Source organism: Podarcis gaigeae, assembly GCF_964106915.1.
Source record: "Podarcis gaigeae genome assembly, chromosome: 3".
Taxonomy (NCBI): domain Eukaryota; kingdom Metazoa; phylum Chordata; class Lepidosauria; order Squamata; family Lacertidae; genus Podarcis; species Podarcis gaigeae.
The window spans coordinates 21,084,547-21,092,894 of NC_139680.1; the positions used below are offsets into that span (position 1 = coordinate 21,084,547).

At 43.4% G+C, this 8,348-nt stretch overlaps 1 long non-coding RNA gene across 1 annotated transcript in view; it reads right to left on the reverse strand.

The window, feature by feature from the left end:
* The window catches only part of LOC310840755, a 36,954-nt gene extending 32,278 nt beyond the window's left edge, over nt 1-4,676 (reverse strand). Inside the window, exons 1-2 of the long non-coding RNA XR_014562095.1 lie at nt 4,465-4,676; nt 3,759-3,818 (exon numbers count right to left, since the gene is read on the reverse strand). This is a non-coding gene — a long non-coding RNA (uncharacterized lncRNA). The remainder of the gene's footprint in view (nt 1-3,758; nt 3,819-4,464) is intronic.
* Nucleotides 4,677-8,348: the final 3,672 nt, after the last annotated feature.

The following is an 8,348-nucleotide window of genomic DNA, read 5'->3' on the forward strand; positions in this document are numbered from 1 at the left end:
CATCAAGATAAGCTTCCTTGAAGTTTACTGAATATAAGTATGTCCTGGCTAAGCAAATGATAGTTTAGCATCTTCCCCTAGGATGTAGGACAGGGATGGGGGAGGATCTGTGGTCAGGGATAGTGGTAGCTGGAGTCTGGCAACATTTGAAGGGCCACAGGTTCCACATCACCGGTGCATGAAGATAAAACTGAAGAGTCACAAAGCTGCATCTGCACCAACCACAAGAAAGAAATCATTTTGCTTGCCGCCATTCCTCAACATTTTAAGTGTCCCCCTCCAGTGATAATCTTACCTTTGCATTCCACACCATGGCCACCCACAGCACATTTTAAGGGCAAGTTTATTTTGACGGAGTTGTTGTTCCATTAGGTGTTGCTGTTCATCATTCATACAGCACTTGTAAAGTGCAGAGCACTCCATTATCAACACCAGGTAAGTGCCTTTTTCTGTACTTCTCTAGTACAGAGGCTGGAGGGAGGGTCACAGTGCATTTTGCTCCCATTTGACTGACCTTAAGGGAATGCTGAGCACTCTTTTGAGGAACAGCTAGTGAGCTTGTGATGAGTTAGCAGAAGTCAAGAAGGAGTTAGCTGTGTCTTTTAAATGGCCAGGTAGATCGCACGCCACCTCACGTCCCCAAAGCATTTGGTCTCGATATGCTTCTGTTTGCAAGTGTCCCTCTTTCCCTCTGATCCATTTGTACATCTGCAGATAGTCTATCAGTCTCACCTTCCAGTTCTAGAGCTGCTTAAATGGATCATGTTGAGCTGCTGTTCTAACAGCAGTTCCCTAAAGCCCTGCTAAACAGATGAGCCGCAGGACACTTGCAAACACATTGCATCACAATGCCCTGAACTTTCCCCCCCCCCCCCCATAATACACAGGTGTACCAGAGCTAATAACTGAAACAGAAGCAAATAAATGCACTGTTCTGGGCAGTCCAGCGCCCATTCACACCCAGTTTTAGAAGTAGTTGTTGTTTCAATGCAAATTACAGTTGAGTGGCAACTCACAATTGGGATAAACCGCACAGGGGAACAAGTAAAGAGCGACTTTGTGCTTACAACCAGACCGCACTTATGCAGAGGCACTGATTGTCAAAACCAGTTGCCTCAATTTGTGGGCACACAGCTACTGTGATTTGTCCTGGGAAAGGATTTTTTTTTAAAGTCATCAATGGATAGTCCAGCAGCATGTGTGTCAAAAGACTGCTCTTCATTCAAGAACCTCATTTCATTCTTCTTAAGGAAATGCTATTGAGTTGTGGCCAGACATAGTTGACATTTAAAGTAGACCCATTGAAGTCAAGGGGGCTTAAGTTATAAACTAAAAATCCCTTCATTTCCACGGATCTACTCTAAGCAAGACTTGATCTAGATCTAGCTCACTAGAAGTACACCTAAAAACACAAAATTCCACAGCTGAATTCCAAATTCCTTAAATCTTTTTTTTTTAAAAATGATATTTATTGGAGTTTCAAATAATACATAAAAAAGTAAAAGAAAAAAAGAAAAATTCAACATTTACAATCCATATTTTCAATACCATTTTTCCGCAACTTCCCCTCGCCTCCCCTTCTTGTATTCCACATCCAAAAGTTTGTTCAGCAAGTTCTTATCCCTAAATTTAACCTTAATTTATTGTTATGTTAAATTCAATTTATATATCAACTTTTAGCTTATAAACATCAATTATTATACTTAAAGACTTTTCCTAAGATCATCCCAGTTTCCCTTCCATGAATTCCCCATTTTATAACTAGTGGCAACACAAAAGGAAAAAAAGATAGAAAAAATCAAAGTATTTTTGTACATCCTTTGGATTTCCAAACCCCACCCTCCCTTCCCCGGTTTAAATCCCCAAACTATTGTCCATTAGTCCATCTTTATATCAGCCTGGCAGCCTCACGTCTGAGGCCCAAATTCCTTAAATCAGCCAACCAATAATGTTCCCCATCCTGGGCATTTTTGCCTGGCTGGAATGTGTCCTTGACCTCCAGTAATTCCTCCTTCTTGTCTGGATGGGGCAAAGATGAGTGTGCGAGTGTGTGTAGAACAGGGGTCAGCAACCTAAGGCCCATGGGCCACAAGCGGCCCATGGGGGTCATTTAACCGGCCCATGGACCCCCACTGCCTGCTCGGTAACCCCTGCCACCAACTTGGTTGGCTCCTGTGCGCCGCGCTAAACCAGTGTGGAGCAGAGCGGGGACCACTTTCCGTGATGCTGGCCGGCTTCCCATTGGCTGCAGGAAGCTCCTGCAGCCAATGGGAAGCTGCGCACACCTCCTCTGTGCCAGAAGGAGCGTCGGAAATAGTGTTTGTGCGTGCGTGCACGCGCACGCACTCCGGCCCACCACAGCATCTGTGGGACCGTGAACTGGCCCAAGCCACAAAAACGTTGCCGACCCCTGGTGTAGAAAGTAACCTATGTACAAAGGTAAAATTCACATCCATTGCTCAGTCTGCTGTTGCCTTTAACCCTGCCCTCCATGGGGATATGGTCCACAGAAGGTTGCTTCAAAGGGGCAAAATCCCTTAGGCTGAAAAAGAGAGGCTAAACCCCTTCCTCTCTCAAATACATGTCCTTGCTAAAATAATCCAGGTAGCAAACATTAGTGCCTTGCTGACCAACCTGGCTGAAATGTAGTGGTGGGGGGCACAGAGGTGGTTGCCCCAGGCCCAAATTTGCTAGAGGTGCAAAATTTCAACACCTGGTGCTGCCTCTGTACAGCTGTTCACTTCCATTGCTGGGCTCTGTTGAAAACAGCTTTTCCATGTGAACCAGGTAGTGACTTCTGCAGACAATGGAACAACTCTTCTTTTCTTATCAGCAGCCATCTCCTGGGTGTCTGTCTCAGATGCTGCTAGGCAGTTGAATGTGCATGTGTACTCAGTCCATTTTCCTCCTTTCCACCCCCCTCCACGCAGCCCCGGGTGCTGGCAACAAACGCTATGCCACTGCTGAAGTGCACGGCCTTCTGTCATTTCCTTATTTAACATCTCTTTTACTTAAGAGAACAATCTACCTCCAGGGCCTTAAAAAAATGTCTAGTGTCTATTGTGTATAGAGGACAGAACTATGGGAAGGCAATGAAAGAAGTGTTATCTTAAAAGCTACGGACCAAGTAGCTGTTTAAATCTATTCAGGTGTCTAAAGTTTGTTTTAAATGTGCTTTCTATACAGCAAAAAAGTTCTTTCCACACAGTTTATTTCCCTGACAAAAGAACTGTGTTTTTTTAAAGCCAGAAATGCCACGCTGATCTCTGGAGCAACGTAGCTTTTTCTCTTTCAGTTGTGGTTGCTTCTTAGCACTGTAATTAAGTTTGAATAATGCTGCCAAAGTAAAATCATGCATTTTGCACAATTACTGTATGGCATGTAAGGGGGGAAATATGATGTGAGCTTTGTTAAACTTATAATACACTTGGCAATCACTTAACTTAATCAGCTCCTTTCTCCTTCAGGAAGGAAAGAAAACCCTGCAAGGTTGTTAAAGATTACTCCTTCAACTGCTCCAGAGTAAAATGCTGTTCCTCAAGGCCTAAATCAACATGAGCCGGCCCAATACTGGCCATTCCATTGTTTTTAATCAGTTCTTTTTATAGGGATATAGAAAGAAGGACACTAGACTGTTAACCAGGAGCCATAGGATTAGTTACTGGTCATGTTTCTAACATAGCACACGACTCTGAGAACCAGTCACTTCCTTCCTGTCATGTGGGACACTTCCCATGATACAGCCTCAAAAACATTACCCTTTCCCAACAAAGGTGGACCATGATGAGATTTGGGGCCTCCTTGCTGAGTATCCACATCTGTAGTGCACATTTTAAAACATATTTTTGTTGCTGTTTTTGTGTGGCTAATACAGGTGCACACAATAATTGTAAGTTATGAAGCAGCCTTGGCATGAACGATGTGTCTTGGCTAGTATTTTGATTCTGTGGTCTTTGGACTTAGAATAAGCCGCTAACTCCGCAGATCGTGGTGATGAAAATATGTGTCATTAATATTACTGTGGGTGCAAATACCTAGGACTGCCCCAGTATGAACTGAATTCTAGGTCCTTTGGGTTCATGCACTAGACCAGAGGTCAGGTGGCCCTGTAGATGTTGCTGGATTGCAGCACCCATGATTTCTGGGCATAGACCATGCCAAATGGGACTGGTGGGTTCTGGAGTTCATTGGGAAAGTCAAGGCTGACCATCCCTGCACTAGACTAAAACCTCCAATTTTTCACTGTCATTAGTGATTGATTTTTATTGATTGATTGAATTTATATACCGCCCTATACCCAGAGGTCTCAGGGTGGTACAGAACAAAATCAAAATATAAAACCACCATATTCAAAATAAAAACAACAACCCAATAACACCCCACCCCCCCAAAAAGAACCACATTTTAAAAGGGCATAAGATGTCAATCAAATCAACCAAAGGCCTGGTTAAAAAGTCTACTTACATCTCCATCCACTTTCTCTCTCACTTGCTGAATGATCAAACCAAAGGAGATGGCTATGCCTCTAGAGCCCTAGTGACCAAGGAGCCAGCAGAGGGAGGTGTCACAATGAAGGGCGTGTCACAAGGACCTCCGCAACCTAGCAACCACCAGCACTCAACTGACACTACCCTCAACTGACACTACTAAATTTCCTTATATGGCTTTTAATCCATGTTCAGCTTTTTGCAAGTATGTAAAATGAAATTTATTCTTTTATATTCAAGTAGTCCTACCCTTCTTTTTTGTGTCGTCCTATATTGCTGAACATTGGAAAACCAGAAGTCCAGAAAACCAGAATAAACCCTTGCGTGTTTATTCATTTAATTACCCTTCACAAGGAGGTCCCAGGGCAGGTTACAACCATGTAAAATTATTATCGTTGTTGTTATTAATTAAAATTTTATACCACTATACCCACAGACTTCAGGGCAGTTCACAGGATAAGATCACAATATAAAAACACAAAATACATAATAAAAATAAAAACAACCCAATAATGCCCCCCCTAAAAAAAACCCCACACATTTTGAAAGGGCATTGGATGTCAATCAACCAAAGGTCTGGTTAAAGAGGAACATTTTCACCTGGCTCCTAAAGGTACATAATAAAGGCGCCAGACATTCCACAGAAGGGCAGCCATGGCAAAGAAAGGCCTGTTCACTTGTTGCCACCCTCTGGACCTCTCGAGGAGGAGGCGCACGAATAAGGGCCTCAGAAGATGATTTCAGGGTCCAGGTAGGTTCATATGGGAAGAAGCTGTCCTTGAGGTACTGCTGTCCTGAGCCATTTAAGAGTTTATAGGTCAAAATAAGGCCCGAACGCGGGTGGCGCTGTGGGTAAAACCTCAGTGCCTAGGACTTGCTGATCGTATGGTCGACGGTTCGAATCCCCGCGGTGGGGTGAGCTCCCGTCTTTCGGTCCCAGCTCCTGCCCACCTAGCAGTTTGAAAGCACCCCTAAGTGCAAGTAGATATATAGGTACCTCTTTATAGCGGGAAGGTAAACGGCGTTTCCGTGTGCTGCGCTTGTGCTGGCTCGCCAGAGCAGCTTCGTCACGCCGCCAACATGACCCAGAAGTGTTTCTGGACAGCGCTGGCCCCCGGCCTCTTAAGTGAGATGGGCGCACAACACGACTGACCCGTATGGGCAGGGGTACCTTTACCTTTAAGGACCGGAAACTAATTGGTAGCCAGTGCAGTCGGATGCTTCTTATTTCTTCTTAGCCTTACATCCTCACTTCAACCAGTAATTGCTGGTTATCCTTCCACTTAGTTTATGAACATGATTGTCAACAAGGGGAGGGGAGGGAGGGAATGAATGAAAAATTCATTCAGGGTGATTTATCAGAATTCGTACTGTCACTCATACAGTTTTCAGCTCCTTTAGTAAGTGGCACTAGTCTTAGCTCATCTAAACATGCAATTACTATAGCTGTATAGTAACCCATTTATACATCATCCATACTAGGGATGGATGAATCTGTCAATTTCACTTTCTCTTGGTACCTCATTTTTACTATCTTACATTCAGTTCTCCATATTTGAGCATCAGTTTACAGATTTATTTATTTACAACAACCCCATGAAAATTCACCAGCATTTCCACGCGTATTCAATATACATTTTTTTGTATGCAACTTTGCCTTACATACATTTTTAACAAGCAGTTTCCTATAATATAATGCATGTTTATGTTTGTTTTCACTAATATTTATACACACACCCATAATATATGAATATGTGTATGCATTATTTGGGTGAAGAAGTGCAGATCTGGAAGGAGAGCTGCATTTCAATATACATGCATTTGTTTTGGTCAATGCTAAGTAAGTACAGTGGTACCTTGGGTTAAGTACTTAATTCGTTCTGGAGGTCCGTACTTAACCTGAAACTGTTCTTAACCTGAAGCACCACTTTAGCTAATGGGGCCTCCTGCTGCCACCGCGCCACCGGAGCACAATTTCTGTTCTCATCCTGAAGCAAAGTTCTTAACCTGAGGTACTATTTCTGGGTTAGCAGAGTCTGTAACCTGAAGCGTATGTAACCTGAAGCGTATGTAACCCGAGGTACCACTGTAGTAGAAAGTGAGCACCTCACAACAAACTGTTTGACAGCTGGTGTCATGTGACATCACAGGAAGTCCCTTACCTGAGAACCATGATGCCATGTAGTTTTACATTAAAATGCAAACTGAACCAAATCCCCACACACACACTTTCGTTCTCCTGATTTCCTCTGCCTGGGTACCACATGCCAAACTCATAGCAGAAGAACTGGAACCCCAGACTGGAACATGTTATTTCCTTAAGGGAATGGCCATATCAGAAGGGAATTCAACAAGAAATGGGAAGAGGAGGAGAACCCGAGTGCATTCATGTTAATGTACATCTTTTCTTGCTAGAAAGTAAATCAATAAATACCTGCCTAAATCAATTTTCTGTCATATATCTGCACCACACTGAGGAAACGCAACAAAGGAATCATTTGCAACTGCAGCAAGTAAGTATAAAACTGGCATTTAGATTATCACCTGAGCCGCTGTTACTGAGTTTTGAACGGCTGGGATTTTTTATTTTATCTTTTAGGGAGGGAGGAGTTCATCGATAAATCCAAACATGCAAGTAGCCAGGCTCTATAATATCCCATACATCAGCAGCTCTTTATGTTCTCTATCAATGAAAAAAATGTTGTGTCATTGAGATCTGAAGGTATCCCATAAACTGGGAGCAATCTATTTATGGGAGATGCAATACCTGCAGAAGTTGTTTACTAAGGTCATTGATACAAAATGTATGATGGATGCAAAGGCGGTTTATCATGACGACAGCACTCAGTGATGCAGGTTGCCAAAAGCGGTCAGCTTTTTGGTCTTAAAGGCTGTTTTTGAAGGGAAGGCAGCAAGACTTTCTGGATCAAGATTCCTGCCTTAAACCTGGTCAGATTACATGTCTCTTTAGCTCATTATTTTATATTCTAATGGACAGCAGCCTTTAGGTCAGATTCCAGCAGAGGAAGGGAGGCAAAGACCGTCTTGGGGCCTGCCGCAGATAAACTCCCATAGCTTCTCCCATCAACTGTCCTGAGGGGAAAATCCCGGAGACTTTTCAAATGTTCTTATTGTTTATGGCGGTTTGTTCAAAGTTTCATGTAACTTGTAAAACCTCCTTGAAAGGATATGTATCCTGAAAGGTGGGGTATAAATAACGGTGATAAATGAATAAGGGGAAACAGGTATCCATCTTCTACAGATTCTTAAAATACTGTTTGGCACCTGAGCTTCAGCTATAAATTGTTTCTTTTAACTTTCTTTTAAAAGTATCACTTCTCACTCAGCGTCTGGGACTGGGCAGAGGCGAAATGGTGGAGACCACCTTCCCATCCTGACCCTTCCAGGGAGGAGGAAGAGGAAGGCAGTATAGAATTACAACAGAGGTTTGAGGGAGGTTGTAGTTCACAGGCAGATGAGGGGGGAAGTTGGGAAATGATGGGAGAGCCAGAGCAACACCTGGCTGACACATCATTAGAAAGCATTCCAGACCCTCCATCTCCCAGAACCCGGCAAGCCTTAAAAGTAGGAGAGCAAAGAGCTCAAAGGCAGAGGGCACATAGCGGCACCCGTAGAGGAGATAATGATGATGACGAATGAGGAAGAGACAGGGGAGGGTGGAGATTCACTCAGGACAACGCCGTTATCCAAGAGGCTGGGTTCTATAGCCTCTCTCTGTAAAGACTTAAATTTTAAAAAGGCTGTAAGAAACTTTTCCTTGTCTTTATAATTCCTGGCCAACCACTGGCACTGCCACTGGCAGCATCTTGACACTCAGTCACTCATCAGTAAGGATGGGAG